We start from the raw sequence: 21,458 nt of genomic DNA on the forward strand, positions 1-21,458 counted from the left end.
TTGTAGTTACTTTATTTTATTTAGTAATAACGTCCGTGGACCACACACTGCGACGCAACGGGCCGTAGCTACCTATATTTTAATTAAGTACCTAGATAAGCGGACAGTTACATAACTTTTGTGTTAATTAAAATATGATAGTTAGATAATTAAAGATATTTTACAACGATAATATCTACACCTAGGTACATTATTAAATAGATATACTAACAAATTTTAACGCAGTTTTACCTAATATTTCCGTTCATTCAAAAACATCCCTCACCCTTTTAGGCTCACCAATTTTTGACGAATCAATCGCACCCGTCATTAACTGTAAATTAAATTTATGCAATAATACATCAGACCTCCTATTTAAAATAAATCCCCATATGGCTCTTTTCATCATCCGTTTTTGCTTATTTACACCCAAATTTATGTATTTACTCCGCAGTTGCCCAATTTGGAAATTTCCGTCCATCCTGTCTTCCATAGACTCCTCCCTTCAGGCAACCCTTTCCAAAACACTGAACATTCATCTCGACAATAGTTCATGGACCCAAGCGGTTCTACCGATAAGGCTGGGTGGACTGGGCGTTCGCACCTCGGCCAGTTTGGCTCTACCCGCGTTCCTGTCCTCAGTATACGGCTCGCTGTCTCTCGTCGGTATTATTTTAAACCTTCCTCAGATACCTGACGATGAGATAGCGAATCTAAGTGAGGCCAGGGAGGCCTGGTGTGAGTCGTGTCCGGGTGAGGATATCCCAGTCGCCCGTCACATTCAGCGGGCTTGGGACTCCCCTCCCTTAAAAGCAGCTCATACCACACTTCTTCAGGATAGTCCGGACGACTTCGAACGTGCCCGAATTCTAGCCGTATCAACCCCCGAGTCGGGCCATTGGCTACGAGCACTCCCTTCCCGTCAAATAGGCACCGTTTTGGACCCAAGTAGCTTGAGATATGATATGCTTAAGGCTTGGGTCCAAAATATGTGTCCCTCACACTTGCGCCTTTGGCAAAAACGTCGATCAGCTGGGCCGACATGGCCTTTCATGCCCCAAAAGCGCCGGCCGCCTATTTCGCCACGGTACCATCAATGATTTGGTCCGTCGGTCGCTTGCCACCGCCTCTGTGCCTGCGATTCTCGAACCCGCGGGCATGGCGAGGGACGATGGCAAGCGCCCCGACGGGGCCACATTGGTGCCGTGGAAACTAGGTAGGGCCCTGGTGTGGGACGCAACGTGCGTAGATACCTTCGCACAGTCCCATATCCAGGCGACCCGCACCCAGGCCGGCGGCGCGGCTGACCAGGCCCAGGTTCTCAAGCGCCGCAAATATTCGTCCTTACTTAAGGACTACGAGTTTGCGGCGCTCGCGGTAGAGACACTGGGCCCTTGGTCAGCCGACATGCAGGCCTTTGTGAGGGCCCTGTCGGGACGGCTGATTGACGCCACAGGGGATCCCAGAGCTGGCGAATCGCCCTGGCGGTTCAGCGAGGAAACGCCGCTAGCGTAATGGGTACCATGCCACAGGCGGACCTGCTAGAGGGGGTATTCTTTTTATAATTAGGTTTTTATTTTATAGGTAAGTTTCTTTTATTTTAGTATTAATTTTAATTTCTTTGTAGTTTTAGTTTATTTTAATAAGTTATTTTATATTCAATATGTTATACATTAATTCCATTCAAATAAACAATGCTATTAGTGCTTGTGCATTATCCATTATTAAATTGTACAACGGGACTTAATCTCGTATTTATGTTTTAAGATTTAGGAAGATTCTGCCGACCTTTCGAGGACGGCGTTGTCCCCGTGGTCTGGAGTCTGATGGGAGACGACTGGCTAAAATTGACATCAACATCTCCTAGCCGCGTGAGTTTTTCGAACTTACCTTACCATTTTTTTTTTTAACATGCAGATACGTCTGCAAGCGATATTCCAAATTTTTATATTAAAGGAAAAAATTACGCTTCCGGCAGGACTTGAACCCGCAACCTCCGCAATCCATTACATATAGCTAACGCACGGATTGCGGAAGTTGCGGGTTCAAGTCCTGCCGGAAGCATAATTTTTCATTTTTTTCCTATAATATAAAAATTTGGATTACCATACCATAATAAATACAGTCAATTTAAAACTACGTACCTAGAATAGTTCGTCCCTAACTAATAACGGCTGAACCGATTTTGATTAACGTGTTGTTAGATTCGTCTGTATTGCGCAAGTCTAATAAATTAATATTTAATAATAAATGAGACGGTAATCTTGGACACGGTGCGAATATTCCGCCGGTTCCTCTCTCTGCGGCCCTGACCGCCGGCAGGTTGGGCCTTGCCCCGCTGCTGGCAGCACTCTAGGTTAGGTTTTTTATAATGTGGTTATATTTTTTATTGTTTTGTAAGTGTTTTTATATTTTACTTTTATATTCATATTATAAATGACCTAGCCTAAGATGTTAAATGAATTAAGGAAAAATAAATAAATATTATACCTATAGGACATTATTACACGAACTATTAACTAAGCCCCACAGTAAGTTCAAATACAACAAACTAATGCATAATTATGAAAAAAATAATAAGGCGGATTTTTTATATGTATAAAATTTTGATTTATACGTAGACTTCTGAATAACTTAGGTTTAATTAAATCTTTGATAAATTGAGCATGGAAAATTAAGGTTTTAAACTTACCGAACAGTTGGCAGCGCCATCTCCATCTTTTCCCCCAAACTAACAGGAGCAAGCAACGCGACCCTCTCCCTACGCTCCATTTTCTTTTCATTACTAGGCACAATTTAGTATTTCCAATTTTTAACATTTTTATTATTTAAAACACTCCACAACACTACTTTCTCGGCTTGGACCTCGCACAGCACTGGTAGTGCAATGTGTAAGTCAGTAGCTTTCTCTTGGCAAAAAACTCATTTGAATGTTTATAGAAAATTGGGTCAGAACATTCGGTTGTTCCGAGAAGAGGTTGCACAAACAAAACGATGGGCCGTTTCGCTTTGGCAAAAGAAAGGACTGTTTTCATGAATTTTAATAAGTTACTTATACTTATTGTTTAAAATACGGATAAGTTATGTCTATAGAATCCTTAAAATGGGTAGGATTATTTAGTTCCCTTGGTTTTATAATTTGATAATAAAAAAATTAACTAGGTCTAGGGAATCGAGAACTCTTAGTCATCTTGCTACTTATGTGCTATGTACGAGTAGGCAGCGGGTTTTATTTCATACTGGGTATAAAAAACAATAGTGAGGATCCGTTTAAGGTCATATTCGGTATCATTTTTTGACTAGGAAAAAGTAGAAGAAACATTTTTTGACGTGTAATTATTTTTCTTAAAAAGAGCAATTTTATGCTTGAGGGAACTCAGCGATTACTCTTATTACTATTATATTAATATTATTAGTCAGAGCCCACTGCTGGGCAAAGGCCTCCCCCCTCTTTCTCCACTCGTCTCTATTTAGTGCAATATCTGGCCAGCCTCTCAAGAAGGAGTCCAAGTTATCCCACCACTATTACGAGTATATTAAAACACACAAAAAAGTAAAATTCAAAAACATGATATCCGCGGTCCTAAATGCACATATATCTCGCTCACGCCACAGAATAAATAATAGTACTTTACAGAAGACTCACTCTCTAACAAAACGTGTCTTGTCACGATCAGCACAGATATGGCCGCTAGGTGGCGACAGCGCCACGCGCGGCTTATGGCAAACCCCAAAATTGGGGTCGAACGGATGTAAGTACTTTTAGCCGCGAAATCGCGGAGTGAGCCACGCCTGCTCACGCTTACGCTCAGTGACACAAGTCAGAGAAGAACACGAACCTAGGCCTTAAATTTGAATCAAAATCTGGGGATATTTTTACATTTTTGCACCATATTCCATTCTAATAAAAAGACAACTGACGGAAATTAAAGTAATTATAATTGGGTATTTTATTTATATGAATGTTAATGAATCACTGAAACCATTTCATTAATATGCTACAAGCACGTATAGGTAAATCTGCGCCCACTTGGGTGAAAAATAATAATTATTGATGTCCTAATATTTGTATTTCTTTACAATATATATATATATACCTAGTCCTCATCGATTTCGATGACGGCGACCTCACAATTTTTTTACGGATTACGCCTGTTATGGGCCCGAATGTGGCTGGCCAGGCCAAACTTGGTCTTAAAGACTCTTTACAAAATAAAACCGTGCCATATATACCTATAGCTGGCAGCCTATTCTAAAAACTTAGATGAACTTGTACAGTTTTGATATCAGCGCCATCTTTGGAGGCACGTATGGACTATATCGTGGAGATGCAAGCTTTTGGAAAGCTTTTGCTTGTTAGGGGTTTGCTTGCTGTGAGCTTTTTTCAGATAAGACACAAATTGGAAATTAGTAAAATAGTTATAACTTTAATATTGTTATGGAGTTATAAGCTTACAATTTGTTGAGACAATAAAAAATAGGTAGCAGTTGGCACTATATGTACATGTAGGCAGTTCAATACTTATAAACGAGTAAATAAGTTATTAATCAATGATAAAAAGTATAATCTAATCTTTTATTATAATTCTTAATTTTATTTTGGCACCAAGGGAGAGAATGATACCAACATAATATTCAAACAACGGAAAGGAAGGAGACATACCCTAGTTTGTCATAACTGATATTGTGATTTTGATTTCAGCGCCATCTTTGATAATTTCTTAAAACTATCACGCCCTTGAATTAGAATGTCATTGGTCGTCAACCTTTCCATCTTTCCACCACAACATTTTTGTTTTAATTTTCTTACATAGCAAAACAATACGTAGGTATTTGTATACTTATTTATTCACACACAAACAAAATGAAAACAAGAAACTTGACAAACTGAACTTTTATCAAGTTTTGCGTCATTGTGTATATTTTCTTTAAAAAAATAACAATGACGCAGAAGTAATTTTTATTTTATTTTAAGATGTATGGGTACAATTTTTTTTTACTAGTAGGAAACATATTTTTTTATTATAAAAACTATACTTCCTGTTCCTACTTTGAAAGTAATTTTTAGGATAACATTGCAATAATATGCAATATAAATGTAATGGGACAAAATAAAAAAAAATGTGGAGTTTAATGTGTTTCTATTGTTTTCATTGGTCGGTCAACGAACTTTATATTATCATCATTACCAGTGGGTGAGTGTAAGTACCCTAAAAATTCAATCATTTAAGTAGTAGTAAAGGTAAGTATGTTTACATATATCGCCAATTTCTATATTACGTTCTAGAAATCCAGAATATGAAAAAAAATATTTTTACGTATTAACGACAAAACATATTCCTTTGAATAAATGAAACGCTTTCTGAATTGACTGTCTTTGTATAAAATATACTTGTTTAAAAATAATATCCAAATGTTGACAACACCAGGCAACTGATATCCTCTTATCCCTACACTACACAAACGCACACTGTCATGAATTTCAAATGTGTGTTGGAGCTTTTTTAGTTCTTGGCGTATTAGCCACGCCGCATGCTGACGCCATGTTAGTTTATCTGCCATCTCCGTCGCTCTTACAGTTGCTACCGTACGTAACATGAGAGGGTGTTTTATAGCTATCTCTTTTACACTAAAGGAGAGTGGATTGTTTGGGAGATCTGTTGGCAAATCGCAAAGAGCGAGCGTTCTTCCAATTCAAGAAGGGGAATGAAACTTTAAAAATCAAGCATGGCGGGTTTTGGGTGGTCGGACCGACCGGTTCGACTTCACCAAATGATAAATTTAAATTTATTTTGTGAATGTAATTATTTGAACTAGGTAACATAAAAAAAATCTACTAGATAACTAGATAGGGATTTGTATTTTTTTTTTTAATTTAACTACTGCCTAAGTAACTTATATGTACCTCCTATTTTATTAAAAAACAAATAATTACTCACCTTTAGGACTACGTCTTGACGAAGGCAAGAATTATCTCTTATTCACACCATCTTGGCAGGATCTGCAACAAAATAAACTATTAAAATATTTTGTACACTTGATAAAAAATAAATAAAAATAGTAGGTACCTTATATAAAAAATGAGTTTGTGGTGAAATGACAAAACACTTCCCCATTTTTTATTCATGTTCTCCAACATATAACGAAACCAGTAATTAATTATCAATTTTTTTGAAAAAAGTATTTCATAGAAATTAGAAGGTTTGGTCAATTTTCAGTACTTTGAAGGCCATTTTCTCCTAACAGGTTGAGTTTGGGCAGCTAAAAAAAATACGTGTCCGTTATTTTAGACTACTCTATAACATATATCAAAATAAATCAAATCGGAGTCGGACAGTTGGGTCCTTGTTAGAATCCGGGGACAAGGAGAGTTAACTAATAGGAACAAATTGAATTTTGCAATTTCTATTAGTTCTTGGAATTTCTATTATCTGTTTGTTGAAATTATATTTGGGATTACTGAGCTGTTTGTAGAAATAAATAAACTTTACAGAAATAGTGAAACGTCAATCATAATTAGTACCAAAACTTCATTTTTTTCCCCCAGTACAGAACTGTTTTTTAATTCCTGGTGATGATTTTTCTCTCAGTGTACACTGCGTCATTGCGTCTTAGAATAAACTTTAAAGTGTATTTAAATCAAACCACAAGTTATTTTTAAAAGTTGCTGAACAAATGTTGGCCAGTATGAGGAGTACTTACAGCCTACAGTTAATTTTTTTGCTCGTATTACAGGCCACACCCGGCATAGGTTGTATAGCTACTTGTAACAGTAGCTATTAGATATTCGTGCTCTTCAACATTTTTTTCTACGTTTTAAGCACCCTTGATATTGTCAGTCTAAAAATAACTAGCCTAATAAGATGGATGATGAAAACCAGACGAACATGCCATGTCAAAAAGTCAAGTTCTTGTCATCTTACCATTCCTCATTAGTTTTAAAACACTCATTAAAAAAAAAAAGGAACAAGCAGGCAGTAAAATGTTGGTTACAGTTTCGCTTCTGCTTTGCTTTAATGTGGGAACTGCAAACGTAAGTACTTACTTAAAGTAGGTACCTACTCGTAAATATGTGGGAAGTGTTTTGTTTATAAGTAAGTGCCTAACCACCGTTCGTTGCAGGGGAGGTAAAGTTTGCTATGTGCATCTTTGGCCAGATGCGAGAAGAAAGGTCTATAGTAAAATAAATAGTAATACATAATTAATGAATTACCTACCTACAGGTAAAGATTGATATTTTTTGTGTGCTACTACACTACACGCTTCGAATACATTTTTCAAGACATCATTACGAATCTAATGGTACCTATATAACACGTATTTTTAGGAGTAGTACCTTTATTTCTCACCATTTTCAGTTTCTCGAGTAGACGACATAGGTCTACCACCAAAAAAAAATGTAACGTCATTCTTAAAAAAAAGGTAACTACACTCTTTTCTGAAAATGTCCTTATACGTAGAAACTTAATGTTAATATGAAGAAGATTTCAATATTCAGCATCCAATAGCAGCTTTGGAGAAATTGTTAGGTAGGTAGTTAAGTAGGTAGGTATACTCAACCCATCTGAATTTACGATTAAAATTTCTAATGTTTCATGATTGCACCGCCATCACATCACACAAATTGAAAATTCCAAGAAATTTATATTAATTGAATGGAATCTGCTTTATGTTAATGTGTAATTAGATTCCTGCCTATTAGCAATAAAATTATCAATTCAAATATATTGAGGGCCATGCATTTAACCTTTAATAGTAATTATTGTAAAAGATGTACTAATGTTTAAGTCTTACAGGCCAATTCGAATTTCGAACGTACACTGATATAAGAATGACATCGAAATGATGTCATTCCGATATCGTGTATTTCGCTCATACTTACATTATAATGGCGCTAGCGAGACGTAGGTACGAAAACTAAATGACATCATTCTAATGTAATTCTGATGTCAGTGTATCTCAATCTCAATTTTAACTGTATAATTCTAATTTTATTTGACATATGGGCCATTCCATAAGAAACGCTACCAAAAGGTTGAAAAATGAAAACTGGTTTAAGAAGTCAAAACTAACCTATTTCCATAGAAAACATACCGAACCTTCATGTCACAAAAAAAAACCGAAAAAAAATGTTTTTTTATGGTAGCTCCTGTACAAAAAAAATATTTTTAATTATTTTTTGCATTTAATCCTGTGATGTGGGGTGTCGTTGGATAGATCTTTCAAAATGAATAGGTGTCACCATCAACACGTTTTTGATTAAGTGAATATTTTCGGAAATATTTGCATCGAAAGAAAAATAATTATGATATCTTCGAGAAACAGTTTTTATTGTTAAGATAATGTATTTTAAAATAATTCGGCATTTATTACTTATATTTTTAATCGAATTTATTAAAACGACAATAATTTCAATAAAATGAGCCATAATTTCGTATAAATCTGTCTTAATTTCGTACTCGTAACACCCGAAACGAATCATGAGTAACACCCGAAACAGGTAATTTATTTTATTAAAATTAAATAAGAAGTGATATTAAGTGTTACTTCAGTGTTTCAGTAGACTATACTAACTATTATTACTTGACATAAATAAAACTGGAGCTTAGTTGATAAAATTCGCTTAATTATGCATTTTGGTACTGATGATCAGAAGGTATAGGCCAATTCGCGTAACGCCCGAAACAGCTACTTTTTAGTGATTCTCTCGTTATTTCTCTTATACTTTAATAATGTGCGTACAGGAAAGGAAAATATTATCAAAGTAGTAGATGAATCAATAGTTATAACCTCCTAGTTCCTGTTACAATATCGAATAAAACCTTATTTTATGAGTTCAAGTGTAATACCCGAAACGGTGGAATGACCCATATGTATAAATAAATAAATAAACATAATGAATAAATGAGTATGAGTATGAGTATGTAGAGTGTAGGTAGGTACAGTCAGCCAAGAAAGTGGTCAACCACTTTTCGACTCTATCTTCTGATTGATAGAGTCGAAAAGTGGTCAGCCAAGAAAGTGGTCTACCTCTTTTCGACTCTATCATCTGATTGATAGAGTCGAAAAGTGGAAGACCACTTTCGTGGCTGACCGTACCTAATGTACTTACTAGGTACTTTCAAATTGGCCTGTGAGTAGTCTGAGTGCCTTCTGTAATCCTTGAATATAGATTATCTATTCAACTTGCGGATGGCTACAACACCAGTCAACAGCGTCAACAATAGGTAAAATGAATGTGTTTTCTCTTAGCTTTTGTATGCACACTTGCACAGGCTTGACCTGTATGCACATGCACTGGCTATACCTAATACGTGGTTTACGTATCTACTATGCACATTATGCACATAGTTGCATAAAATTAACGCCCACTCCAAGAAGGTGCGACGACGCATTAAAACCATTAACTAAAGGCGATAAAAAATTAATTTACAACGCATTATCAAAGGTCAACCGTGATATTTATTACGTTGCCTTCTACGTGATACTGATAGGTATGTGATTGATTCCTAATAAAAGCAATTTATTGCAAAGAGGCTGTTAAGTCACGGCAAATCGGTAATCATCCAATAATTGTAATTTAATACATCAACACTGTCGAATAATAGTCGAAAGAACACGCGATAAAAGTTTATTACCATCGTAACGCGTTACGCGCGGACCCGCGAACAACGAGATGTTATTTATACCAACTTCATAACTTATTACCTAAATTAACATTTATGCACTTTTTGTATAAATACTAGACGCCAGGATGATGATGATGATGATGTATAAATACTAGAGTTAGACCAAGCTAACTCTGTACGGTATTTGCAATGACAAAGTGTGAAAATGTCAGTCAATGAAAATATGTCAATTATGTCACATGTGTATGTACCAACCTACGAATACACATTCAAAAATAAAATAGCAAAATAAATAGGTACGTATGTGCTTATTTTGATAATTAATAAGGAACAATTATAACAATAATTTAACATAAACGGTTTTAACTAATAGGTATGTACTTACATAGAATAATACTAAAATATACGCGTTATGTAATAGTAAATTCAACATATCTGAAATATTTATTGCAACATTCTGTTCTCTCCCAAGTCTGTGTTTTCGATTAAGTACATAATATGTAATTTCTAACTAGCTGTATACCTAATAGTTATTTGGTTTTACAAGGCGGTACCTACCTAAAGTTGCCGAGCGAAACCAAAATTAAACCACGAGCGTGTTAAATGCATCGAAAAGTGGAATCTTTAGCGTTGTGAAGTTTTCAAGCCACGAGAGTTAAACAAAGGGTCTAGCAGGCTAAGCGAACAAGAAGTGCCCCCAACGACGGATTTGGTCATTCTTTCAGGTGGTGTACTGGCAGGTCCTATAAGAACTCTCTATGCTTAATATCAGTCCTCGATCTTCTTTTGTTTTCGAGTTATTCAGGATAATGTAAAATCATCAGTGTATCATTGAAAGTGTCATATTTTGTAAACCGTTCAAGTTAGATTAACCAATCAAAATTATATTTGACAACAATAAAATAGACTACAAAATGAATATGTTTAACCTGCATCATGTCCTTATACTTCATTATAAAAAAAAACATTTTATTTTTGTTCTCATTATTTTTTATACTATTCGCGGAGGTACACCTACAAAAAAAATATGCATGAGTAGCCACTAATACCCACTATATACACATATAAAAATATTTGCATAAATCTTCGTGCGTCATGTCAAAAAAAAAAACATTATCGAACAAGGATCTCGGAAACGGCTCTAACGATTTCGATGAAATTTGCTATATGGGTGTTTTCGGGGGCGATAAATTGATTTAGCTAGGTCTTATCTCTGTAGCAGGGGATCTAAGGTCCCCCACCTTGCATTTTGGAGACAAAGCAAACCGCTTGGAACAGGTGTTCCTGGGGGTGATCTGAGCTGATTAAGCCCGGTTGCCAAGAGGTTCCCCCCAGCAGGTGGGCAGGGGAGGGGGGGGGGGAAAGTGCCTCCGGCGCGCCTCACTCTAAGCTTTATATCTGCATACATCTCGCTACTATATCAAGTTTGGTGTCTTTTTCGTGTAATTAGAGGACGAAGAATTCATTTCTGTGACTAAATTATCACTCACTCATACAAAAACTTCGAGAAATTCAAAATCCAAAAAAAAACATCTCATTTTTTTTTTCGAAAATCCTGTACGAAATTTAAACTATGAGGTTTTGCCCTAGAAAAAAAATACCTGTGAATAGCCCAGTTACCCTACTATACAAAATAGTAAACTTGTCAATCATTTTTTTTTCATAACTTTGTGAAAAAAAAATGTTTTGTGTCGCGCGGCGTACCTGCATTGTAAGAGCGGTATGCAGCGTTTAGGATTTTTAAGTATGTTTAGATGATTTCTGATAAGCTGTTATTCTTCTGGTTGTAGATTACATCAATAAATTACTTCTGGACGTGATATATATACAAATATAAATTAAATATATAAATAGAGATGTTGGGAAAACTTTCGCCAATAGAGTTAAGTATTATAAATGTGATAAAATTAACATAGGAGATGTTTGGCAAAACATGCTGGTTAAAATAAGATATATATTGTTCGCAATTGCCAATACATGCCCATTGGTCCGTGCATTTTTTTTTAACGCAGTTGCACCTCCCTTTCCTCCCCATTTTGTTTTGCAGCGGGAACGAATAAGCTCTAAACAAGCAGCAACCGCCGCAGCGCAGGTAGGTTTGTACATATGGGCTCCCAATAACCATTTTGTTTGGACCAGCTCCAGTCAGCAGGGCATGGTAGGTGTTGCTGAGAGGCTATAATCTGTCCCCCAACATAGTCTCCTTAGTAAACTGCACGGAGAATATGTTTATGTGAAAGCGCATCTTCCATTGGAGGCAAATTCTCTAACTGGAGATTTTTTTTTTTGTAAAAAGTACTTTTCGACACTCATTTATTTACACACCTGATCTGAACACAGTAACAAAATGCATAGTATTAAAATAATGTCGAGGGACCAATTCACACCTCGTAATTCAAATCTGTTCAGATTTAACATTGTAAGACTCTTACTTGTCATACAAGACAATAACAAATTTTACCAAAATTGGCTGCTCAATATTGCCTCCTTGTTTACCGTATTTAAATCCCTCCGGAACATTATAAGGACCACTAAAACCAGGCTTGTCAGAACCCTCATATTTCTCATTTTTCTCTATGCTGCTGAGACATGGACACTAAGGGCATCCGAAAAACAGAAAATGAATGCACTAGAGATGTGGTGCTGGAGACGAATGCTGGGCATATCATGGACTGAGTTCTGGACCAATGCATCAATTCTTGAGGAACTTGGCATTAAAGAGCGGTTGCTTTCTACGGGTAAAACTCAGTACTCAACTTCTTTAGATACGTGTCTCGGCGAGACGGAACATCCACAGAACGTCTAGTTGTGCAAGGAAGAGTGAGAGGTGACAGGGCTAGAGGAAGATCTCTAATGAGCTGGACCGTGCAGATGGCCACAGTAAACGAATGCTCACGGAAAGCAGCTCTACGGGAGGAATGGCAACGTGTCGTTAAATGAGTCGCTCAAAAGTTTACATAATGGCCACGACCACTCTATCAAGAGTGTAACAAAGAAAAAATCCCTCCGTTACAGCAGCATATGCGCTCCAAGCTTGAAATAAGCTTTTTTTCCCCTTTCCACGCAAAAAAGAAACAGTGTTGCAACCTGAAAAGGCGTGGAAGAATGGCAAGACTACTATCCTTTCTGGTCCTGTAAAATATACATCGCAGTACGAGGCAGCTCATCTGGGCAATAGGTAAAACTTTCTTTAGATATATTATTATGATTTTATTTGAAACGCATAGTAATATTATTTATTTTACAGGACCAGAAAGGTCAGAAGTCTTGCCAGTATTCCACGCCTTTTCAGGTTGCGACACTGTTTCTTTTTGTGTGGAAAGGGAAAAAAGCGTATTTCAAGCTTGAAGCCCATATCCTGTCATTCCTGCCGTAACGGAGGGGTTTAAATACGGCAAACGAGGCAATATTGAGCAGGCATTGCCAATATTGTTATTGTCTTGTATGACAAGTAAGAGTCTTACAATAGTAAGTATGGACAGATTTGAATTACGAGGTGTGAATTGGCCCCTAGATGTTATTTAAAAAAATGCATAGTATTTTGTTAATGATTTTAGATCAGGGACAACTACGAGTGTAAAAGAGTGCCGAAAAGTACTTTTTACGAAAAGAAATCTCCGATAGAGAATCTGCCTCCAATGGAAGATGCGCTACCTACGTAGACATATTCTCCGTGCAGTTTACGAAGGAGGCTATCAAAATAAATCAAATATCATTTATTATCAGGCAACTTAGGCCTATAGATACATACCTTATAAACTAACATACATTCAATAGTAAAATCTTATAACTTAAAAATTATTTCGGCGAAACGGCGGTTTTCAGTTTTGTCGCAATGATTTGGTCTATGTTTGGGGACAGATTATAGCCCCTCAGAAACAGCTATCATGCCCTGCTGACTGGGGCTGGTCCAAATAAAATGGTTATTAGGAGCCCATATGTACAAACCTACCTGCGGCGGTTGCTGCTTATTAAGAGCTTATTCGTTGCCGCTACAAAATAAAATGCCCACTGCGTTAAAAAATCTAAAATGCACGGACCAATGGGCTTGTAGTGGTAATTGCGAACAATATATATCTTATTTTAACCAGCATTTTTTGTCAAGAAACATCTCCTATGTTAATTTTATCACATTTATAATTACTTAACTCTATTAGCGAAAGTTTTCCCAACATCTCTATTTATATATTTAATTTATATTTGTATATATATCACGTCCAGAAGTAATTTATTGATGTAATCTACAACCAGAAGAATAACAGCTTATCAGAAATCATCTAAACATACTTAAAAATCCTAAACGCTGCATACCGCTCTTACAATGCAGGTACGCCGCGCGACACAAAACATTTTTTTTTAAAGAAAGTTATGAAAATATGTTTGACATGTTTACTATTCTGTATAGTAGGATAACTGGGCTATTCACAGGTATTTTTTTTCTAGGGCACATCCTCATAGTTTAAATTTTGTAGATTTTCGAAAAAAAAAAATGAGATGAAATTTTTTGAATATTGAATTTCTCGAATTTTTTGTATGGGTGAGTGAAAATTTAGTCACAGAAATGAATTCTTCATCCTCGAATTACACGAAAAAGACACCAAACTTGATACAGTAACGAGATGTATGCAGATATAAAGCTTAGAGTGAGGCGCGCCGGAGGCACTTTCCCCCCCCCCTCCCCTGCCCACCTGCTGGGGGGAACCTCTTGGCAACCGGGCTTAATCAGCTCAGATCACCCCCAGGAACACCTGTTCCAAGCGGTTTGCTTTGTCTCCAAAATGCAAGGTCCCCTTAGAAAACGGGACCTTAGATCCCCAGCTACTGGGAAAACGCGCATTTTTGAGTTTTTTTTATGTTTAGAGCCGTTTCCGAGATCCTTGTTCGATAATGTTTTTTTTTAACATGACGCACGAAGATTTATGCAAATATTTTTATATGTGTATATAGTGGGTATTAGTGGCTACTCATGCATATTTTTTTTGTAGGTGTACCTCCGCGAATAGTATAAAAAATAATGAGAACAAAAATAAAATGTTTTTTTTTTATAATGAAGTATAAGGACATGATGCAGGTTAAACATATTCATTTTGTAGTCTATTTTATTGTTGTCAAATATAATTTGGTTTGGTTAATCTAACTTGAACGGTTTACAAAATATGACACTTTCAATGATACACTGATGATTTTACATTATCCTGAATAACTCGAAAACAAAAGAAGATCGAGGACTGATATTAAGCATAGAGAGTTCTTAGGACCTGCCAGTACACCACCTGAAAGAATGACCAAATCCGTCGTTGGGGGCACTTCTTGTTCGCTTAGCCTGCTAGACCCTTTTGCTCCCGAATGAAACAAAATTATTCTCCACACTAGCAAATAAATCAATTCAAATGTCATTCAATATTATCAACTTAAAAGTCAATTCCGATGACCAACATGAGGAAACAACTCAAAATTTGCTTCTGATTATTTTGCCACTCTTGTGGATATCATGCAACTTTCTCAACAGTCTTTAGGTATATATATAATAGGTATAAGATAGCCTTTACGAGCTAGTGCGGTAAAAAACCTTTGAAATATTGAAATATAGTCAGGTGGCGTGCCCTCCCCCTCGTGTATTCAAGCCCTGGTTTATAGCTCTCTGCAAACCTGCAGTCTAGCTACCTACTAAGTCTAGACTACCCAATATACGGTTTCGTTTAATTCATTTCATTTATACCTAATTCCATTTTAAGAATGATGTAAGTATTTGCAGTTTGGTTATTTTTAAATTTAATTATGCAATTATGATGCATAAGTCCTAAATAGGTAGGTACATGCATCGATGTAGTTGATAGTTTGGTATTGGTACAAACAAGCAGCATTTTGAACACGTTTCATAACATATTAAGAACATAAACTTGCTTTCCTACTCCAGTAAGTTTATGGGCATAAAAGTTTCAACAAGCCCTGCATAAAACGCGGAAACCGACAATGCTCCATAACCTACCGCAAATCTTTGTCATTACAACTGCAATTGTTTCTTTGTTTATCGTATAAAATTTATAGGTGCCGTTTATGAGTGAGCCGTTACACGAACGTTGAACCCTAAATCGGATAATTACGATTTTTTAATGGTTTGCGTATGGAGCGGCGCTTGCGGTGCGCTGCGCGCCGTGCGTGCACGCGGCCGCTAGAGCGGAAAGCCTTTTGTTTCAACTCCTTTGTGATTGTAATGTGGATTTTTACGCACGAAACTATTGTAAAAACAGAAACCAGAGAAAATACATACAGAATTACAAAAAATAATTATTTTAAAACACAGTCAATACCTGCTTTAGGTAACTTTAAAATAAACTACTTACGTTAAGTTAAACTTTAGAAATTTTCATTTGACCGCCACCGCTCTCAAATATCGCTAAACGCAATAAAATAATGCCTAAATGCTTTACGTCGATATAGAAAAAGAAACGATTTTTTCTAGAAACATGAGAGTAAAAATTTAGGTGTTCTACATAACTGTTAGGTAGTTTAGTTAGGACTCTAAAAACGCTACCTAGGTACCTTCTTACCTACGTTATCCAAGCTACGCACAGGATAGAACCAGAGGCACCGCAAGATATTCCAGTTATAAGGATATATTGATATTATTCAAAGGAACATATCGGTATCGCCTAAACACCGGTTGTTTAGTGCTGTTGTAAATCAAATCATCAATTATCGACAAGCGTTTACACTCGCGACGCCACGGTGTAAACAATTCGAACATTAAAACTGCTGCCTACATTTTACGACTATTCAATTTGGGGGAAAATCGATTTTATTCGCTTGCTTTCCAATCGATTCACGGGCAAAGTTGCTCGGTAAGGAATCGATTACGCAAGGCGGGGCTGGTCCGATTTTTACAGGAAGTGGTTAGCGGATACGGCGGAGAATGGTGGTAAACAACGTTTGCTGTAAACGCTTGTTTATCTTTTAAATGGGAGTTTATCCTTTCCGTGACCGGGTAAACAGGGTGGAAAATGCTTATTTTTGTGCCTATCAAGGAACCACAAAAAAACTCTATAGGTGCTTTACATACCTTAATACCTTTCAATTTCTTTTTTTTTTGTCGTATCTATCGGTCCATCCTCCTGAGACCCTGAAGTTAAATTTGGAACTTTTAGGCCCACTTGCACCATTCCACTAACCCGGGGTTAAGCGGTTAAACTGTTAACCTAGTGTCAAATTGTATGGCTAACCATGGCAACTCCTGGTTTAACCGGTTAACCCCGGGTTAGTGGAATGGTGCAAGTGGGCCTTAGTGACTATGTACAAGAGCATAAATATAAGCTCATTGTGGAATGTATAAAACATTGTACGCGGGGTCGAAGGAAGCTTTAGCAAGCCACGAAGTCCAAAAAGAAATACTTATTATTACACAGTGAATGGCCAAGGATTAGACAATTTGTATTTATTTTCTTGAAATGCAAAGTAAATGAGACGCACAGCACTGTAATAATCATCTAAAGTGCTTGTTCCCAATTTGATAAATATTTCATAGACACGTTATAGGTACCTTTAAATTGTTGCATTATTTTTAAGGCGAGCTAAGATAAACTTATTTTAAGAGCTATACTTATGTAGGTATTTCGTAAAATTTAAAACTTTACGACCTAAATATAGGTACTTAAGTCACACTGATATTACCGCGAGAATTGAAATTAAATAATGTCATTATGTAATATAGGTAATGATTACTAATTTCTCAACCACTGACCTGATCACTTGCAGCAACTTAAACCCCTCACTGTAGATATACCTCACATATCTAACTGTTTATGATAAATATGAAAACTATTAAGCGCGGTATCAAGTCACTCTAATTTCCGTCCCAAGTGCGGCCATCGGAGTCACCGGCCCAACTGAGGCCACATACGACCAACAATCACTTCACATACTTAACAAAACACTAACAAATTGATATGTTTATCTACAAAGAACTATAAATTCATTCAGGGCCCACCCTTTAGCGAGGGGATCCACCCTTCTGATTCAAAAAATTGCAAAATATTACATAAATAATAAAAAAGTTCCCCCTCTGATATAATTTCGGCCGGTCCATAGATAGTTCCGGGGAAATGGTCTGTGGCTAAAATTTCCTTTAAGTTTTTCATGCATTATTCATTAGCTATCTAGGAGAACCTATCATCTTTTTTTATTGTCTATTCATTCTTTATGATACAAAACTTGCGTTGTAACATGTTTGGTAATAAACTGTTTTATAATACCTATTTAATTTTATAATATTTAATTTTGTAATTTGTTCCACTTAGGTACAAGTAATATTTTTTCAGTAAAGGTATTCGTAAGATTTTAAACCACATACACATTGAGTAAATTGATAATAGTTTTGCCTCGTGTCTTCTGCCAGAAAATAAAATTAGGTACTTGACCACAGAATAACTAATAGTAGCTATAACTTGACTACCAACTATTTTATTGTTACCAAGATGAAAAATAAAACGCATACATACACCTTCGAGTTTTATTTTCTCCTTACATTTCATTAAGTCTGTTAATTTGGAAGATAAACGTCACGCTTATGAAAACAAAAGCTTAATAACAGCACGTCTCTATGTACTACTAAGGTACCTACTCAACCCCTTTCCTACCCAATGCATACAAATCACGAGTGACATCAAAGGCCTACAGAGATAGGGGTGTCCTATGTTTTAATTCAGCCGAATGGGTTGATGGGAAAGTTTAAGCAGCGCGGGTGCGTGTAATCTGTATAATTGGTACCCGGGGAGTGGGGAGGCATGAAAACTCATTAGCGTTTTAATTGAACTGGTTGTTAGAGAACCATGAGTGACGGAGTTTAATTTAAGATAGTTAACATTCTTTGCTCTCTTTCATTATCGGGATCCCTCTGTATAGAAAGTGCACAAACTGTAGGTTATCTTAATATACACTTTCATCACACTGGATTTAAAAAAGTAAAATAAATTTTATATAAGGTAGATAGGTAGGTATATAGTTGGTATACGTACAGCTTTGTCCAGCATGTCCAGCTGAATTGCTTAATGAAATGAGGAATTAAAAATTAACGGTAGGTACTTTATTATCATGAGAATAATAAAGTAAAATACTAGTCTGACCTACACATATAACATAGGTATATAGTTAACTGCCAGCCTGTTTATACTTACTAGGTTCATATTTATTATTGATTAACATCAATTTGTACCTACCTGTACCTATCGTTTGTAATTAGTAGGTACTTCATTTTATTAAACCAAGTATTATGTCCCTCTATGTAATTAATCCCTGTATGTAATTAAGCCACTCTCACTCAATATCATGTGAAATTGGCATAGCGACGTCTTATGAATAAAGATAAGACCTTTTAAGAGCCTCCCACAATTTATTTCACTGTAGGTAATTCTTTGAAATCCTAATCTTCCAGATCTATCAGACCGCAACCCACAGACTAGTCTAATTTTAACCCGTTCCTGTCTAATTCTATCCGTTTACGACTAGCTCCCACGGCTGGACCCTACGCGTGGGATGTGTGGGACGAAACTTCAAAAACTCGATGCGAGGCCTTTCTTCATTTTTATAGACGGTTTTTAAATTAATTTAGAACTAGAGCGGTTTCTAATTATTTGATGATCATTTGTGACATTGTAAATCGTGCTATGGCTGCCATATCACGATTTTGATGAGAGTTTTAGTAGATATCAAAAAACAACTAAGTACCTAAGCCTTAGTTTTAGGTAGAAACTTGTAATGTATGTATACAGCTAAAACCTACGTGATAATCTGATAATCGTTGATAAAAAAGCCAATGGTAAAGATATTTACTGTGCAGAATGGTCATGTCAATTTTTGTTGCATCTGTCGTTCGAAAACATGTTTACTTTTCAAATAAAATACTTAAAATATTATTGCTTTTCCATGCCATACAAAAACTGCGAATAAAATAAACAGCTGTAGATAACTGTTAACTCCGGTAAATACCCTATTACTGTAGCTGAAACAAATTATTTAACACCATGCATGAAATAAAGCACCAGATAATTATTAGAAAAACACAGATAGGAGTTATTTTTAAACACAAGTTCGTTCTATTTATTAAATCGGATAGAAATATAATTAGTAAGTAGGTGTTGCCCGTGACGTCACGATGTAATGTTTCATACAAATTCCATATTAGCAAATCGTTTTGACAGTTCTAAAAAAGTAACTGATTTGACTAAAGTAAGAAAATACCGTATTGGGATCGGACAGAATTTGTGCCAAGCACGTAAGAAAGTGGGCCCGGTAATGCAACCAAGTTTCTCTATTAATTAAGCCTTTCGCTACGTAAGTATAAGTTTCACCGTCTAATATCTATCTTATTCATGTTAATCGTAAGGCGAGATAGCTTTAAGTTCTAAAACGTGTTATGAATTTACAGGGATACCTAGATTTTATGATTTTATCGAAAATATCCATTAGATTATATTCAATTGATATAAAGTGCGTACCTACCTATCTAAATAAATTACTGTGGGTACCTACGATTACGTGTAGATTTGTTACAAACACGAAACAGTATGTATAGGTTAGGCTAATAGCCTGACCTGATACCTTGACCTGACCTTGTAGGTCACCTATGCAAAAAAATAAGTAAGTATTGTTAGGTATATACATATAGATCAGGCAGCAACAGAAGGTAGCTGAGCGGATGAAGTGTCCACGGTAATTTAAACACAACTTCATTTAGCCTCTTCTGCTGCCGATGCCGACTGTCCTAGCAACTGCCGGTTCTGTTTTATTCTAATAGGCTTTTTAAAACGACCTCATTTACCCACACATTCTTACATAGTAGTTTCAACATATTAAAGTAGAGTACGAGTAGATAATTTATAGATACAAGTGAGTGGCTGCTTAATGAAGCTCCGGTTAAAGCCGCCTACCAGTGGGGAAAGCGATTATGGCCGAATGAACTTGTAAGTTACTGCCTACGATCAACTGGAATCCCAATTTATTCCAAACCAATTTAATTCAGAGAGGCTTAACGCGTAAGGCAATCTTTATCTGCTTTTAAAAACCGTCAGAACCATAAATAAAATTTAAATCGTGGACCAAATTTTAATCGGCTGGAAACGAGGGCTGTTGTGTTTTAATGACGATTAATATTTGTTTCACTTAACGAATTTATGTCCATATTAAGCGGCAATCATTTGCATAAGTCATTAACTTTGATTGTGACATCATAATAGCAAAGAAACAGTGAAAGTCAATGAAACTTAAGCGTAATTTTAATAACACTGTAAAACTGGCACGTTCCGACCAATCATAATACGGAGCCTAATCGTAGTAAATCTCAACTTTTTATGTACCATTAAAACGTTTTATTGATTATTAACACGTGTTAAAATACTGAAACATTTGTAGAAAACCCCCGACCGTTAACACTTTGGTGTGATGAACTGCTGTCCTTACTGGCTACAGTTATGGCCCTACTAAAATCTGGTTACGTTTATTTTATAATACATATGATGGTGATTAGTTTACCGCTTACAGGTTTCCCATTTAAATCTATCGCCGCCGATTATTCACGAATTTCACGATCAAGAGCATATTATCGACACATCGTTCGTGGATACCACAAACACACGTCAATGGGTGATTCAAAGAATATTTTCTACCTGAATTTCATATCTATTACACATTTCTTATTTTCTCTGATATTATTTCAATTTACTTTTAACACTATTATAGGTACTTAGATAAGTAAGTATGTACCTATAATGAAATAAAACGTATTAATTGGTCAATTTTTTTCTGCAGCTCAGTTCAGCATAGGTGTAAATATTGAATTCAGTTGCACAGTAAGGTTTG

The 21,458-nt window shown here is 36.1% G+C and overlaps 1 protein-coding gene across 2 annotated transcripts in view; it reads right to left on the bottom strand.

Moving 5' to 3' along the window:
• The window catches only part of LOC134674975 (homeobox protein abdominal-B), a 140,854-nt gene that overhangs the window by 47,603 nt on the left and 71,793 nt on the right, over window positions 1–21,458 (bottom strand). For both annotated transcript variants that reach the window (XM_063533128.1, XM_063533122.1), the window contains one exon: window positions 5,919–5,980. The gene's annotated coding sequence lies outside the window, so the exon portion shown is untranslated. The remainder of the gene's footprint in view (window positions 1–5,918; window positions 5,981–21,458) is intronic.

This window comes from Cydia fagiglandana, chromosome 2, assembly GCF_963556715.1.
Source record: "Cydia fagiglandana chromosome 2, ilCydFagi1.1, whole genome shotgun sequence".
NCBI classification, from domain to species: Eukaryota; Metazoa; Arthropoda; class Insecta; order Lepidoptera; family Tortricidae; genus Cydia; species Cydia fagiglandana.